We start from the raw sequence: 15,646 nt of genomic DNA, 5'->3' as shown, positions 1-15,646 counted from the left end.
CAGGCCTTGCAGAGTGTAAACAACAACAACCCAGCTTTGTTGTGTATGTAACCATAGGGATTTGTGATGTCACCTAGAACCTTCACAGCAGCGACAGCTTTATGAGGAGCATCAGCACTGCTCTGCCTGAGCAGAACCATCACCGCCATAGGTTGTCAAATAACCCGGATTTAACCCACACAGGTAAGTCCAATGGGGTGCAGGCATGTCCTCTATGCTTACAGCTTCCCGTGGGTGTTGGTTTGATACCGTTTGGGGACAGCCAAGGAGGCATCTGCAGGCAACAAAGGTAGGTGTGTGCTTGTGTGTGTGTTTCCTATGCAGATCCTAAGCCCAGTGTCACATGCAAGTAGGAGGAGTAAGAAGGGTTCCTGGCAAATCCGGGTTATGGATTGCATTTAAAAAGGCCCCGTGGGAGTGCAATGGGCCCCTGTCTTGCTGCTTAGCAATAATGGTATGGGTTTAGGTTCTGCTGTGTGTACTGGTGGTTGACTGCCCCCCAGCCCAGAGTGTGCATGGAAAATTGTCTGGCAGCCTCCCTGACAGCAAGCAGTGATAGTGCCCATGAAGGGGGACCTTGTTGGGCCCGCCCCTTTCACGGTTATCGCTTCTCGGCCTTTTGGCTAAGATCAAGTGTAGTATCTGTTCTTATCAGTTTAATATCTGATACGTCCCCTATCTGGGGACCATATATTAAATGGATTTTTGAGAACGGGGGCCGATTTCGAAGCTTGCTTCCGTCGCCCTATGCATTGACCCGATATGGCAGTATCTTCGGGTACAGTGCACCACCCCCTTACAGGGTTAAAAAGAAAGATTCCTACTTTCATTGCTACCTGCTTGCTGGCTAGCCAGCTAGCCAGCCTGTGGCTTGCTGCTGCTGCAGCCAAAAAACAAAAGGTGGTGCTGCTGCTGCTTCTGCTGCTTCTGCTTCTGCTTGTGTCTGGCCCCTGTTGGAGCGTCCAGGCACAGGACTTCTGCTGCTGCTGACTAAATGGCCTCCTTAATTGGATCATTTGAGTAGCCAGCACACCTGTGCAGGTAGGGCATGACATGATAGGCAGCTGCCTTGATAGCGGGTGGGTGCTGAATGTTCCTAATTGACAAAATAAGATTAATGCTTATGAAGAAATATAAAATCTCATCCCTTCCCCAATATCGCGCCACACCCCTACCCCTTAATTCCCTGGTTGAACGTGATGGACATATGTCTTTTTTCGACCGTACTAACTATGTAACTATGTAACATAACATGGGGGGGGGGGGGGGGGGGGTCTCCTGGCTGTTCACACAGGTGTGTCATTGCTGTACATTGACCATGCATTGCTTCTGTGGTATTGCAAAGGCAAAGACAAATGCTTCCAGCCATCCATTGCACTAATGGATTGGTCATCAGCTGGCTGTCTATGTCCCGCATCAATATAGACCAAAGTACAGAGGGTTAGGCTATGCTATTGTGCACCTACCTGATGCATCAGAAGGTGCGAGGCCCTTGCTAAATTCTGTGCACAGACTTTGAGATCTATGCTTTAGACTGTATCTAAACCTGCTCCAACATGGACTGACATTCTGGCCTACTTTCAGCCGATGCGACTTGTCTGTCGCTGAACAGTCGCTTTTTATGTATTCAGCACCTATGTATAATGTTGTAAAAATGCTCTAGAAGCTAAAGTCGCAGAAATGTCACACATATTTGGCCTGCAACTTTCTGTGCGACAAATTCAGACAGGAAAAATCAGTATAAATCCTTAGAAAATTATCCCCCAGTGTCTCCATCTGCTGGCGGTATTGAATAAGCATTGCTGCACTGATGGGGTATGCATTAGACGAAAAAAAAGAAGTAAAAGAAGAATAATACGCCCAGAAAAGAGGCGAAAAGGAGAAAAACGTAAAAAAACGTGAAAAAAAAGTAAGAGGAAGAGAAGGGAAAAAAAGGTGGAAATGGGTTTAAAAGTGATTTCGGCGGAGAAATATATATATATATATATATATATATATATATATATATATATATATATATATACGCACACACACACATAGATATAAACGTATTCTCCGTTGAGATATTGCAGCCGCTGCTGTGTCCAGGCCCAGGAGCCTTAGCACTGTGCTGTGATGTCACTCAATACCACTGACATCACTAGGTGTAAACAACATCTCTCCTTTGCTGTGTATGTGACTATGGAGCTGTTTGGTGATGTCGTCTATTACGGCCTTCATAGAAGCAACAGGAGATTGTTGCATCCATCTTGAACCCTCAGAACTACAGTGCTATGATGTCACTCACTTCCACAGGCCTTGCAGAGTGTAAACAACAACAACCCAGCTTTGTTGTGTATGTAACCAAAGGGATTTGTGATGTCACCTAGAACCTTCACAGCAGCGACAGCTTTATGAGGAGCATCAGCACTGCTCTGCCTGAGCAGAACCATCACCGCCATAGGTTGTCAAATAACCCGGATTTAACCCACACAGGTAAGTCCAATGGGGTGCAGGCATGTCCTCTATGCTTACAGCTTCCCGTGGGTGTTGGTTTGATACCGTTTGGGGACAGCCAAGGAGGCATCTGCAGGCAACAAAGGTAGGTGTGTGCTTGTGTGTGTGTTTCCTATGCAGATCCTAAGCCCAGTGTCACATGCAAGTAGGAGGAGTAAGAAGGGTTCCTGGCAAATCCGGGTTATGGATTGCATTTAAAAAGGCCCCGTGGGAGTGCAATGGGCCCCTGTCTTGCTGCTTAGCAATAATGGTATGGGTTTAGGTTCTTCTGTGTGTACTGGTGGTTGACTGCCCCCCAGCCCAGAGTGTGCATGGAAAATTGTCTGGCAGCCTCCCTGACAGCAAGCAGTGATAGTGCCCATGAAGGGGACCTTGTTGGGCCCGCCCCTTTCACGGTTATCGCTTCTCGGCCTTTTGGCTAAGATCAAGTGTAGTATCTGTTCTTATCAGTTTAATATCTGATACGTCCCCTATCTGGGGACCATATATTAAATGGATTTTTGAGAACGGGGGCCGATTTCGAAGCTTGCTTCCGTCGCCCTATGCATTGACCCGATATGGCAGTATCTTCGGGTACAGTGCACCACCCCCTTACAGGGTTAAAAAGAAAGATTCCTACTTTCATTGCTACCTGCTTGCTGGCTAGCCAGCTAGCCAGCCTTGCTGCTGCTGCAGCCAAAAAACAAAAGGTGGTGCTGCTGCTGCTTCTGCTGCTTCTGCTTCTGCTTGTGTCTGGCCCCTGTTGGAGCGTCCAGGCACAGGACTTCTGCTGCTGCTGACTAAATGGCCTCCTTAATTGGATCATTTGAGTAGCCAGCACACCTGTGCAGGTAGGGCATGACATGATAGGCAGCTGCCTTGATAGCGGGTGGGTGCTGAATGTTCCTAATTGACAAAATAAGATTAATGCTTATGAAGAAATATAAAATCTCATCCCTTCCCCAATATCGCGCCACACCCCTACCCCTTAATTCCCTGGTTGAACGTGATGGACATATGTCTTTTTTCGACCGTACTAACTATGTAACTATGTAACATAACATGGGGGGGGGGGGGGGGGGGGTCTCCTGGCTGTTCACACAGGTGTGTCATTGCTGTACATTGACCATGCATTGCTTCTGTGGTATTGCAAAGGCAAAGACAAATGCTTCCAGCCATCCATTGCACTAATGGATTGGTCATCAGCTGGCTGTCTATGTCCCGCATCAATATAGACCAAAGTACAGAGGGTTAGGCTATGCTATTGTGCACCTACCTGATGCATCAGAAGGTGCGAGGCCCTTGCTAAATTCTGTGCACAGACTTTGAGATCTATGCTTTAGACTGTATCTAAACCTGCTCCAACATGGACTGACATTCTGGCCTACTTTCAGCCGATGCGACTTGTCTGTCGCTGAACAGTCGCTTTTTATGTATTCAGCACCTATGTATAATGTTGTAAAAATGCTCTAGAAGCTAAAGTCGCAGAAATGTCACACATATTTGGCCTGCAACTTTCTGTGCGACAAATTCAGACAGGAAAAATCAGTATAAATCCTTAGAAAATTATCCCCCAGTGTCTCCATCTGCTGGCGGTATTGAATAAGCATTGCTGCACTGATGGGGTATGCATTAGACGAAAAAAAAGAAGTAAAAGAAGAATAATACGCCCAGAAAAGAGGCGAAAAGGAGAAAAACGTAAAAAAACGTGAAAAAAAAGTAAGAGGAAGAGAAGGGAAAAAAAGGTGGAAATGGGTTTAAAAGTGATTTCGGCGGAGAAATATATATATATATATATATATATATATATATATATATATATATATACGCACACACACACATAGATATAAACGTATTCTCCGTTGAGATATTGCAGCCGCTGCTGTGTCCAGGCCCAGGAGCCTTAGCACTGTGCTGTGATGTCACTCAATACCACTGACATCACTAGGTGTAAACAACATCTCTCCTTTGCTGTGTATGTGACTATGGAGCTGTTTGGTGATGTCGTCTATTACGGCCTTCATAGAAGCAACAGGAGATTGTTGCATCCATCTTGAACCCTCAGAACTACAGTGCTATGATGTCACTCACTTCCACAGGCCTTGCAGAGTGTAAACAACAACAACCCAGCTTTGTTGTGTATGTAACCAAAGGGATTTGTGATGTCACCTAGAACCTTCACAGCAGCGACAGCTTTATGAGGAGCATCAGCACTGCTCTGCCTGAGCAGAACCATCACCGCCATAGGTTGTCAAATAACCCGGATTTAACCCACACAGGTAAGTCCAATGGGGTGCAGGCATGTCCTCTATGCTTACAGCTTCCCGTGGGTGTTGGTTTGATACCGTTTGGGGACAGCCAAGGAGGCATCTGCAGGCAACAAAGGTAGGTGTGTGCTTGTGTGTGTGTTTCCTATGCAGATCCTAAGCCCAGTGTCACATGCAAGTAGGAGGAGTAAGAAGGGTTCCTGGCAAATCCGGGTTATGGATTGCATTTAAAAAGGCCCCGTGGGAGTGCAATGGGCCCCTGTCTTGCTGCTTAGCAATAATGGTATGGGTTTAGGTTCTTCTGTGTGTACTGGTGGTTGACTGCCCCCCAGCCCAGAGTGTGCATGGAAAATTGTCTGGCAGCCTCCCTGACAGCAAGCAGTGATAGTGCCCATGAAGGGGACCTTGTTGGGCCCGCCCCTTTCACGGTTATCGCTTCTCGGCCTTTTGGCTAAGATCAAGTGTAGTATCTGTTCTTATCAGTTTTCATGCTGGTGGGGATGGGTGCTGCATGGAGGATGCAGGTGTACCAGGGCTTTCCGGGGCTGGTTCTGAGGAATCAGCTCGACGGCTGCCCCGATGTGACCTGTTCCCTCCGGGTCTCGCCATGAGGCTGAGAGGGTCTAGAGCCGAGGTACTTTTGTGCCTCGGGGAGTGGTGACCCCGAGGTGCCGAAACTCACTGGGAGAATAGACTCACTGAGTTGAAGCACGGGCACCATAATCTCTTCACCTTGTGGCACTCACCTCTTGATTCCCGGCCTTCTGGCTAGGATCAGAGAAATTTTTATTGATCCGGCCGGATGTCCGGGCAGTATATCTGCACACATTCACTTATTTATTTCTTTTTTGTCTCACTGTGTCACTTTTTGCGTGTTGTGTGTTCACAGGATTGTTCAGGATGCGGTAGCCCTTCTGGGTGTCCCTCCTGGCGGTCTAGGGGAGGTGTGTGTGGCCATTAGGTTCCGCACCTCCCTGCAAACACCCCGGGTACTCCTGCTTTGGCAGGGTACCTACCGTAATCGGCTCTGCGGGCAGATACCTTGGCTAACGCCAAGGGGGATGCCGGGAGCATTTGTAGTCCCCTAGTAGCTTCGGCGAAAAGGGACATCGAACCTGGAACCTCGCAGGTACCTTTTGGTCCGGAGGCAAAGGGTAAGGTTTGTTGGGGGGCCTCTCTCCTATCGGAGAAGGGCTTGCGATAGACCGCATCCTTTGTGCACGTTTTTTTAGTGTAACACGTTTGCACTTTTTCTTGCACTTTGGGTGAATCGAAAGCACGTTCCTCGGCTTTAGATAAAAAAAAAAAAAAAAATCTGTTCTTATCAGTTTAATATCTGATACGTCCCCTATCTGGGGACCATATATTAAATGGATTTTTGAGAACGGGGGCCGATTTCGAAGCTTGCTTCCGTCGCCCTATGCATTGACCCGATATGGCAGTATCTTCGGGTACAGTGCACCACCCCCTTACAGGGTTAAAAAGAAAGATTCCTACTTTCATTGCTACCTGCTTGCTGGCTAGCCAGCTAGCCAGCCTTGCTGCTGCTGCAGCCAAAAAACAAAAGGTGGTGCTGCTGCTGCTTCTGCTGCTTCTGCTTCTGCTTGTGTCTGGCCCCTGTTGGAGCGTCCAGGCACAGGACTTCTGCTGCTGCTGACTAAATGGCCTCCTTAATTGGATCATTTGAGTAGCCAGCACACCTGTGCAGGTAGGGCATGACATGATAGGCAGCTGCCTTGATAGCGGGTGGGTGCTGAATGTTCCTAATTGACAAAATAAGATTAATGCTTATGAAGAAATATAAAATCTCATCCCTTCCCCAATATCGCGCCACACCCCTACCCCTTAATTCCCTGGTTGAACGTGATGGACATATGTCTTTTTTCGACCGTACTAACTATGTAACTATGTAACATAACATGGGGGGGGGGGGGGGGGGGTCTCCTGGCTGTTCACACAGGTGTGTCATTGCTGTACATTGACCATGCATTGCTTCTGTGGTATTGCAAAGGCAAAGACAAATGCTTCCAGCCATCCATTGCACTAATGGATTGGTCATCAGCTGGCTGTCTATGTCCCGCATCAATATAGACCAAAGTACAGAGGGTTAGGCTATGCTATTGTGCACCTACCTGATGCATCAGAAGGTGCGAGGCCCTTGCTAAATTCTGTGCACAGACTTTGAGATCTATGCTTTAGACTGTATCTAAACCTGCTCCAACATGGACTGACATTCTGGCCTACTTTCAGCCGATGCGACTTGTCTGTCGCTGAACAGTCGCTTTTTATGTATTCAGCACCTATGTATAATGTTGTAAAAATGCTCTAGAAGCTAAAGTCGCAGAAATGTCACACATATTTGGCCTGCAACTTTCTGTGCGACAAATTCAGACAGGAAAAATCAGTATAAATCCTTAGAAAATTATCCCCCAGTGTCTCCATCTGCTGGCGGTATTGAATAAGCATTGCTGCACTGATGGGGTATGCATTAGACGAAAAAAAAGAAGTAAAAGAAGAATAATACGCCCAGAAAAGAGGCGAAAAGGAGAAAAACGTAAAAAAACGTGAAAAAAAAGTAAGAGGAAGAGAAGGGAAAAAAAGGTGGAAATGGGTTTAAAAGTGATTTCGGCGGAGAAATATATATATATATATATATATATATATATATATATATATACGCACACACACACATAGATATAAACGTATTCTCCGTTGAGATATTGCAGCCGCTGCTGTGTCCAGGCCCAGGAGCCTTAGCACTGTGCTGTGATGTCACTCAATACCACTGACATCACTAGGTGTAAACAACATCTCTCCTTTGCTGTGTATGTGACTATGGAGCTGTTTGGTGATGTCGTCTATTACGGCCTTCATAGAAGCAACAGGAGATTGTTGCATCCATCTTGAACCCTCAGAACTACAGTGCTATGATGTCACTCACTTCCACAGGCCTTGCAGAGTGTAAACAACAACAACCCAGCTTTGTTGTGTATGTAACCAAAGGGATTTGTGATGTCACCTAGAACCTTCACAGCAGCGACAGCTTTATGAGGAGCATCAGCACTGCTCTGCCTGAGCAGAACCATCACCGCCATAGGTTGTCAAATAACCCGGATTTAACCCACACAGGTAAGTCCAATGGGGTGCAGGCATGTCCTCTATGCTTACAGCTTCCCGTGGGTGTTGGTTTGATACCGTTTGGGGACAGCCAAGGAGGCATCTGCAGGCAACAAAGGTAGGTGTGTGCTTGTGTGTGTGTTTCCTATGCAGATCCTAAGCCCAGTGTCACATGCAAGTAGGAGGAGTAAGAAGGGTTCCTGGCAAATCCGGGTTATGGATTGCATTTAAAAAGGCCCCGTGGGAGTGCAATGGGCCCCTGTCTTGCTGCTTAGCAATAATGGTATGGGTTTAGGTTCTTCTGTGTGTACTGGTGGTTGACTGCCCCCCAGCCCAGAGTGTGCATGGAAAATTGTCTGGCAGCCTCCCTGACAGCAAGCAGTGATAGTACCCATGAAGGGGACCTTGTTGGGCCCGCCCCTTTCACGGTTATCGCTTCTCGGCCTTTTGGCTAAGATCAAGTGTAGTATCTGTTCTTATCAGTTTAATATCTGATACGTCCCCTATCTGGGGACCATATATTAAATGGATTTTTGAGAACGGGGGCCGATTTCGAAGCTTGCTTCCGTCGCCCTATGCATTGACCCGATATGGCAGTATCTTCGGGTACAGTGCACCACCCCCTTACAGGGTTAAAAAGAAAGATTCCTACTTTCATTGCTACCTGCTTGCTGGCTAGCCAGCTAGCCAGCCTTGCTGCTGCTGCAGCCAAAAAACAAAAGGTGGTGCTGCTGCTGCTTCTGCTGCTTCTGCTTCTGCTTGTGTCTGGCCCCTGTTGGAGCGTCCAGGCACAGGACTTCTGCTGCTGCTGACTAAATGGCCTCCTTAATTGGATCATTTGAGTAGCCAGCACACCTGTGCAGGTAGGGCATGACATGATAGGCAGCTGCCTTGATAGCGGGTGGGTGCTGAATGTTCCTAATTGACAAAATAAGATTAATGCTTATGAAGAAATATAAAATCTCATCCCTTCCCCAATATCGCGCCACACCCCTACCCCTTAATTCCCTGGTTGAACGTGATGGACATATGTCTTTTTTCGACCGTACTAACTATGTAACTATGTAACATAACATGGGGGGGGGGGGGGGGGGGGGGTCTCCTGGCTGTTCACACAGGTGTGTCATTGCTGTACATTGACCATGCATTGCTTCTGTGGTATTGCAAAGGCAAAGACAAATGCTTCCAGCCATCCATTGCACTAATGGATTGGTCATCAGCTGGCTGTCTATGTCCCGCATCAATATAGACCAAAGTACAGAGGGTTAGGCTATGCTATTGTGCACCTACCTGATGCATCAGAAGGTGCGAGGCCCTTGCTAAATTCTGTGCACAGACTTTGAGATCTATGCTTTAGACTGTATCTAAACCTGCTCCAACATGGACTGACATTCTGGCCTACTTTCAGCCGATGCGACTTGTCTGTCGCTGAACAGTCGCTTTTTATGTATTCAGCACCTATGTATAATGTTGTAAAAATGCTCTAGAAGCTAAAGTCGCAGAAATGTCACACATATTTGGCCTGCAACTTTCTGTGCGACAAATTCAGACAGGAAAAATCAGTATAAATCCTTAGAAAATTATCCCCCAGTGTCTCCATCTGCTGGCGGTATTGAATAAGCATTGCTGCACTGATGGGGTATGCATTAGACGAAAAAAAAGAAGTAAAAGAAGAATAATACGCCCAGAAAAGAGGCGAAAAGGAGAAAAACGTAAAAAAACGTGAAAAAAAAGTAAGAGGAAGAGAAGGGAAAAAAAGGTGGAAATGGGTTTAAAAGTGATTTCGGCGGAGAAATATATATATATATATATATATATATATATATACGCACACACACACATAGATATAAACGTATTCTCCGTTGAGATATTGCAGCCGCTGCTGTGTCCAGGCCCAGGAGCCTTAGCACTGTGCTGTGATGTCACTCAATACCACTGACATCACTAGGTGTAAACAACATCTCTCCTTTGCTGTGTATGTGACTATGGAGCTGTTTGGTGATGTCGTCTATTACGGCCTTCATAGAAGCAACAGGAGATTGTTGCATCCATCTTGAACCCTCAGAACTACAGTGCTATGATGTCACTCACTTCCACAGGCCTTGCAGAGTGTAAACAACAACAACCCAGCTTTGTTGTGTATGTAACCAAAGGGATTTGTGATGTCACCTAGAACCTTCACAGCAGCGACAGCTTTATGAGGAGCATCAGCACTGCTCTGCCTGAGCAGAACCATCACCGCCATAGGTTGTCAAATAACCCGGATTTAACCCACACAGGTAAGTCCAATGGGGTGCAGGCATGTCCTCTATGCTTACAGCTTCCCGTGGGTGTTGGTTTGATACCGTTTGGGGACAGCCAAGGAGGCATCTGCAGGCAACAAAGGTAGGTGTGTGCTTGTGTGTGTGTTTCCTATGCAGATCCTAAGCCCAGTGTCACATGCAAGTAGGAGGAGTAAGAAGGGTTCCTGGCAAATCCGGGTTATGGATTGCATTTAAAAAGGCCCCGTGGGAGTGCAATGGGCCCCTGTCTTGCTGCTTAGCAATAATGGTATGGGTTTAGGTTCTTCTGTGTGTACTGGTGGTTGACTGCCCCCCAGCCCAGAGTGTGCATGGAAAATTGTCTGGCAGCCTCCCTGACAGCAAGCAGTGATAGTGCCCATGAAGGGGACCTTGTTGGGCCCGCCCCTTTCACGGTTATCGCTTCTCGGCCTTTTGGCTAAGATCAAGTGTAGTATCTGTTCTTATCAGTTTAATATCTGATACGTCCCCTATCTGGGGACCATATATTAAATGGATTTTTGAGAACGGGGGCCGATTTCGAAGCTTGCTTCCGTCGCCCTATGCATTGACCCGATATGGCAGTATCTTCGGGTACAGTGCACCACCCCCTTACAGGGTTAAAAAGAAAGATTCCTACTTTCATTGCTACCTGCTTGCTGGCTAGCCAGCTAGCCAGCCCTGTGGGCCTTGCTGCTGCTGCAGCCAAAAAACAAAAGGTGGTGCTGCTGCTGCTTCTGCTGCTTCTGCTTCTGCTTGTGTCTGGCCCCTGTTGGAGCGTCCAGGCACAGGACTTCTGCTGCTGCTGACTAAATGGCCTCCTTAATTGGATCATTTGAGTAGCCAGCACACCTGTGCAGGTAGGGCATGACATGATAGGCAGCTGCCTTGATAGCGGGTGGGTGCTGAATGTTCCTAATTGACAAAATAAGATTAATGCTTATGAAGAAATATAAAATCTCATCCCTTCCCCAATATCGCGCCACACCCCTACCCCTTAATTCCCTGGTTGAACGTGATGGACATATGTCTTTTTTCGACCGTACTAACTATGTAACTATGTAACATAACATGGGGGGGGGGGGGGGGGGGGTCTCCTGGCTGTTCACACAGGTGTGTCATTGCTGTACATTGACCATGCATTGCTTCTGTGGTATTGCAAAGGCAAAGACAAATGCTTCCAGCCATCCATTGCACTAATGGATTGGTCATCAGCTGGCTGTCTATGTCCCGCATCAATATAGACCAAAGTACAGAGGGTTAGGCTATGCTATTGTGCACCTACCTGATGCATCAGAAGGTGCGAGGCCCTTGCTAAATTCTGTGCACAGACTTTGAGATCTATGCTTTAGACTGTATCTAAACCTGCTCCAACATGGACTGACATTCTGGCCTACTTTCAGCCGATGCGACTTGTCTGTCGCTGAACAGTCGCTTTTTATGTATTCAGCACCTATGTATAATGTTGTAAAAATGCTCTAGAAGCTAAAGTCGCAGAAATGTCACACATATTTGGCCTGCAACTTTCTGTGCGACAAATTCAGACAGGAAAAATCAGTATAAATCCTTAGAAAATTATCCCCCAGTGTCTCCATCTGCTGGCGGTATTGAATAAGCATTGCTGCACTGATGGGGTATGCATTAGACGAAAAAAAAGAAGTAAAAGAAGAATAATACGCCCAGAAAAGAGGCGAAAAGGAGAAAAACGTAAAAAAACGTGAAAAAAAAGTAAGAGGAAGAGAAGGGAAAAAAAGGTGGAAATGGGTTTAAAAGTGATTTCGGCGGAGAAATATATATATATATATATATATATATATATATATATATATATATACGCACACACACACATAGATATAAACGTATTCTCCGTTGAGATATTGCAGCCGCTGCTGTGTCCAGGCCCAGGAGCCTTAGCACTGTGCTGTGATGTCACTCAATACCACTGACATCACTAGGTGTAAACAACATCTCTCCTTTGCTGTGTATGTGACTATGGAGCTGTTTGGTGATGTCGTCTATTACGGCCTTCATAGAAGCAACAGGAGATTGTTGCATCCATCTTGAACCCTCAGAACTACAGTGCTATGATGTCACGCACTTCCACAGGCCTTGCAGAGTGTAAACAACAACAACCCAGCTTTGTTGTGTATGTAACCAAAGGGATTTGTGATGTCACCTAGAACCTTCACAGCAGCGACAGCTTTATGAGGAGCATCAGCACTGCTCTGCCTGAGCAGAACCATCACCGCCATAGGTTGTCAAATAACCCGGATTTAACCCACACAGGTAAGTCCAATGGGGTGCAGGCATGTCCTCTATGCTTACAGCTTCCCGTGGGTGTTGGTTTGATACCGTTTGGGGACAGCCAAGGAGGCATCTGCAGGCAACAAAGGTAGGTGTGTGCTTGTGTGTGTGTTTCCTATGCAGATCCTAAGCCCAGTGTCACATGCAAGTAGGAGGAGTAAGAAGGGTTCCTGGCAAATCCGGGTTATGGATTGCATTTAAAAAGGCCCCGTGGGAGTGCAATGGGCCCCTGTCTTGCTGCTTAGCAATAATGGTATGGGTTTAGGTTCTTCTGTGTGTACTGGTGGTTGACTGCCCCCCAGCCCAGAGTGTGCATGGAAAATTGTCTGGCAGCCTCCCTGACAGCAAGCAGTGATAGTGCCCATGAAGGGGACCTTGTTGGGCCCGCCCCTTTCACGGTTATCGCTTCTCGGCCTTTTGGCTAAGATCAAGTGTAGTATCTGTTCTTATCAGTTTAATATCTGATACGTCCCCTATCTGGGGACCATATATTAAATGGATTTTTGAGAACGGGGGCCGATTTCGAAGCTTGCTTCCGTCGCCCTATGCATTGACCCGATATGGCAGTATCTTCGGGTACAGTGCACCACCCCCTTACAGGGTTAAAAAGAAAGATTCCTACTTTCATTGCTACCTGCTTGCTGGCTAGCCAGCTAGCCAGCCTTGCTGCTGCTGCAGCCAAAAAACAAAAGGTGGTGCTGCTGCTGCTTCTGCTGCTTCTGCTTCTGCTTGTGTCTGGCCCCTGTTGGAGCGTCCAGGCACAGGACTTCTGCTGCTGCTGACTAAATGGCCTCCTTAATTGGATCATTTGAGTAGCCAGCACACCTGTGCAGGTAGGGCATGACATGATAGGCAGCTGCCTTGATAGCGGGTGGGTGCTGAATGTTCCTAATTGACAAAATAAGATTAATGCTTATGAAGAAATATAAAATCTCATCCCTTCCCCAATATCGCGCCACACCCCTACCCCTTAATTCCCTGGTTGAACGTGATGGACATATGTCTTTTTTCGACCGTACTAACTATGTAACTATGTAACATAACATGGGGGGGGGGGGGGGGGGTCTCCTGGCTGTTCACACAGGTGTGTCATTGCTGTACATTGACCATGCATTGCTTCTGTGGTATTGCAAAGGCAAAGACAAATGCTTCCAGCCATCCATTGCACTAATGGATTGGTCATCAGCTGGCTGTCTATGTCCCGCATCAATATAGACCAAAGTACAGAGGGTTAGGCTATGCTATTGTGCACCTACCTGATGCATCAGAAGGTGCGAGGCCCTTGCTAAATTCTGTGCACAGACTTTGAGATCTATGCTTTAGACTGTATCTAAACCTGCTCCAACATGGACTGACATTCTGGCCTACTTTCAGCCGATGCGACTTGTCTGTCGCTGAACAGTCGCTTTTTATGTATTCAGCACCTATGTATAATGTTGTAAAAATGCTCTAGAAGCTAAAGTCGCAGAAATGTCACACATATTTGGCCTGCAACTTTCTGTGCGACAAATTCAGACAGGAAAAATCAGTATAAATCCTTAGAAAATTATCCCCCAGTGTCTCCATCTGCTGGCGGTATTGAATAAGCATTGCTGCACTGATGGGGTATGCATTAGACGAAAAAAAAGAAGTAAAAGAAGAATAATACGCCCAGAAAAGAGGCGAAAAGGAGAAAAACGTAAAAAAACGTGAAAAAAAAGTAAGAGGAAGAGAAGGGAAAAAAAGGTGGAAATGGGTTTAAAAGTGATTTCGGCGGAGAAATATATATATATATATATATATATATATATATATATATATATATACGCACACACACACATAGATATAAACGTATTCTCCGTTGAGATATTGCAGCCGCTGCTGTGTCCAGGCCCAGGAGCCTTAGCACTGTGCTGTGATGTCACTCAATACCACTGACATCACTAGGTGTAAACAACATCTCTCCTTTGCTGTGTATGTGACTATGGAGCTGTTTGGTGATGTCGTCTATTACGGCCTTCATAGAAGCAACAGGAGATTGTTGCATCCATCTTGAACCCTCAGAACTACAGTGCTATGATGTCACTCACTTCCACAGGCCTTGCAGAGTGTAAACAACAACAACCCAGCTTTGTTGTGTATGTAACCAAAGGGATTTGTGATGTCACCTAGAACCTTCACAGCAGCGACAGCTTTATGAGGAGCATCAGCACTGCTCTGCCTGAGCAGAACCATCACCGCCATAGGTTGTCAAATAACCCGGATTTAACCCACACAGGTAAGTCCAATGGGGTGCAGGCATGTCCTCTATGCTTACAGCTTCCCGTGGGTGTTGGTTTGATACCGTTTGGGGACAGCCAAGGAGGCATCTGCAGGCAACAAAGGTAGGTGTGTGCTTGTGTGTGTGTTTCCTATGCAGATCCTAAGCCCAGTGTCACATGCAAGTAGGAGGAGTAAGAAGGGTTCCTGGCAAATCCGGGTTATGGATTGCATTTAAAAAGGCCCCGTGGGAGTGCAATGGGCCCCTGTCTTGCTGCTTAGCAATAATGGTATGGGTTTAGGTTCTTCTGTGTGTACTGGTGGTTGACTGCCCCCCAGCCCAGAGTGTGCATGGAAAATTGTCTGGCAGCCTCCCTGACAGCAAGCAGTGATAGTGCCCATGAAGGGGACCTTGTTGGGCCCGCCCCTTTCACGGTTATCGCTTCTCGGCCTTTTGGCTAAGATCAAGTGTAGTATCTGTTCTTATCAGTTTAATATCTGATACGTCCCCTATCTGGGGACCATATATTAAATGGATTTTTGAGAACGGGGGCCGATTTCGAAGCTTGCTTCCGTCGCCCTATGCATTGACCCGATATGGCAGTATCTTCGGGTACAGTGCACCACCCCCTTACAGGGTTAAAAAGAAAGATTCCTACTTTCATTGCTACCTGCTTGCTGGCTAGCCAGCTAGCCAGCCTTGCTGCTGCTGCAGCCAAAAAACAAAAGGTGGTGCTGCTGCTGCTTCTGCTGCTTCTGCTTCTGCTTGTGTCTGGCCCCTGTTGGAGCGTCCAGGCACAGGACTTCTGCTGCTGCTGACTAAATGGCCTCCTTAATTGGATCATTTGAGTAGCCAGCACACCTGTGCAGGTAGGGCATGACATGATAGGCAGCTGCCTTGATAGCGGGTGGGTGCTGAATGTTCCTAATTGACAAAATAAGATTAATGCTTATGAAGAAATATAA

The 15,646-nt window shown here is 46.8% G+C and overlaps 7 non-coding genes and 1 pseudogene across 7 annotated transcripts; all 8 read left to right on the top strand.

Moving 5' to 3' along the window:
* The first annotated feature begins 603 nt into the window (after positions 1-603).
* LOC130308316 (U2 spliceosomal RNA) lies at positions 604-794 on the top strand. The gene has a single exon (XR_008857302.1). It is a non-coding gene; the product is annotated as a U2 spliceosomal RNA (small nuclear RNA).
* Positions 795-2,894: 2,100 nt separating this feature from the next.
* Positions 2,895-3,085, top strand: LOC130308315 (U2 spliceosomal RNA). Its single transcript, XR_008857301.1, has one exon. It is a non-coding gene; the product is annotated as a U2 spliceosomal RNA (small nuclear RNA).
* A 2,088-nt stretch (positions 3,086-5,173) lies between these two features.
* On the top strand, positions 5,174-5,333 carry LOC130308324 (U2 spliceosomal RNA; annotated as a pseudogene).
* Positions 5,334-6,026: 693 nt separating this feature from the next.
* LOC130308319 (U2 spliceosomal RNA) lies at positions 6,027-6,209 on the top strand. The gene has a single exon (XR_008857305.1). It is a non-coding gene; the product is annotated as a U2 spliceosomal RNA (small nuclear RNA).
* A 2,081-nt stretch (positions 6,210-8,290) lies between these two features.
* On the top strand, positions 8,291-8,481 carry LOC130308314 (U2 spliceosomal RNA). Its single transcript, XR_008857300.1, has one exon. It is a non-coding gene; the product is annotated as a U2 spliceosomal RNA (small nuclear RNA).
* A 2,076-nt stretch (positions 8,482-10,557) lies between these two features.
* Positions 10,558-10,748, top strand: LOC130308313 (U2 spliceosomal RNA). The gene has a single exon (XR_008857299.1). It is a non-coding gene; the product is annotated as a U2 spliceosomal RNA (small nuclear RNA).
* A 2,095-nt stretch (positions 10,749-12,843) lies between these two features.
* Positions 12,844-13,034, top strand: LOC130308312 (U2 spliceosomal RNA). The gene has a single exon (XR_008857298.1). It is a non-coding gene; the product is annotated as a U2 spliceosomal RNA (small nuclear RNA).
* Positions 13,035-15,118: 2,084 nt separating this feature from the next.
* Positions 15,119-15,309, top strand: LOC130308311 (U2 spliceosomal RNA). Its single transcript, XR_008857297.1, has one exon. It is a non-coding gene; the product is annotated as a U2 spliceosomal RNA (small nuclear RNA).
* Positions 15,310-15,646: the final 337 nt, after the last annotated feature.

Source organism: Hyla sarda, unplaced genomic scaffold, assembly GCF_029499605.1.
Source record: "Hyla sarda isolate aHylSar1 unplaced genomic scaffold, aHylSar1.hap1 scaffold_1478, whole genome shotgun sequence".
Classification (NCBI taxonomy): domain Eukaryota; kingdom Metazoa; phylum Chordata; class Amphibia; order Anura; family Hylidae; genus Hyla; species Hyla sarda.
Note: the sequence above shows the minus strand (reverse complement) of the source record. Positions and strands in the feature narration are given on the sequence as shown.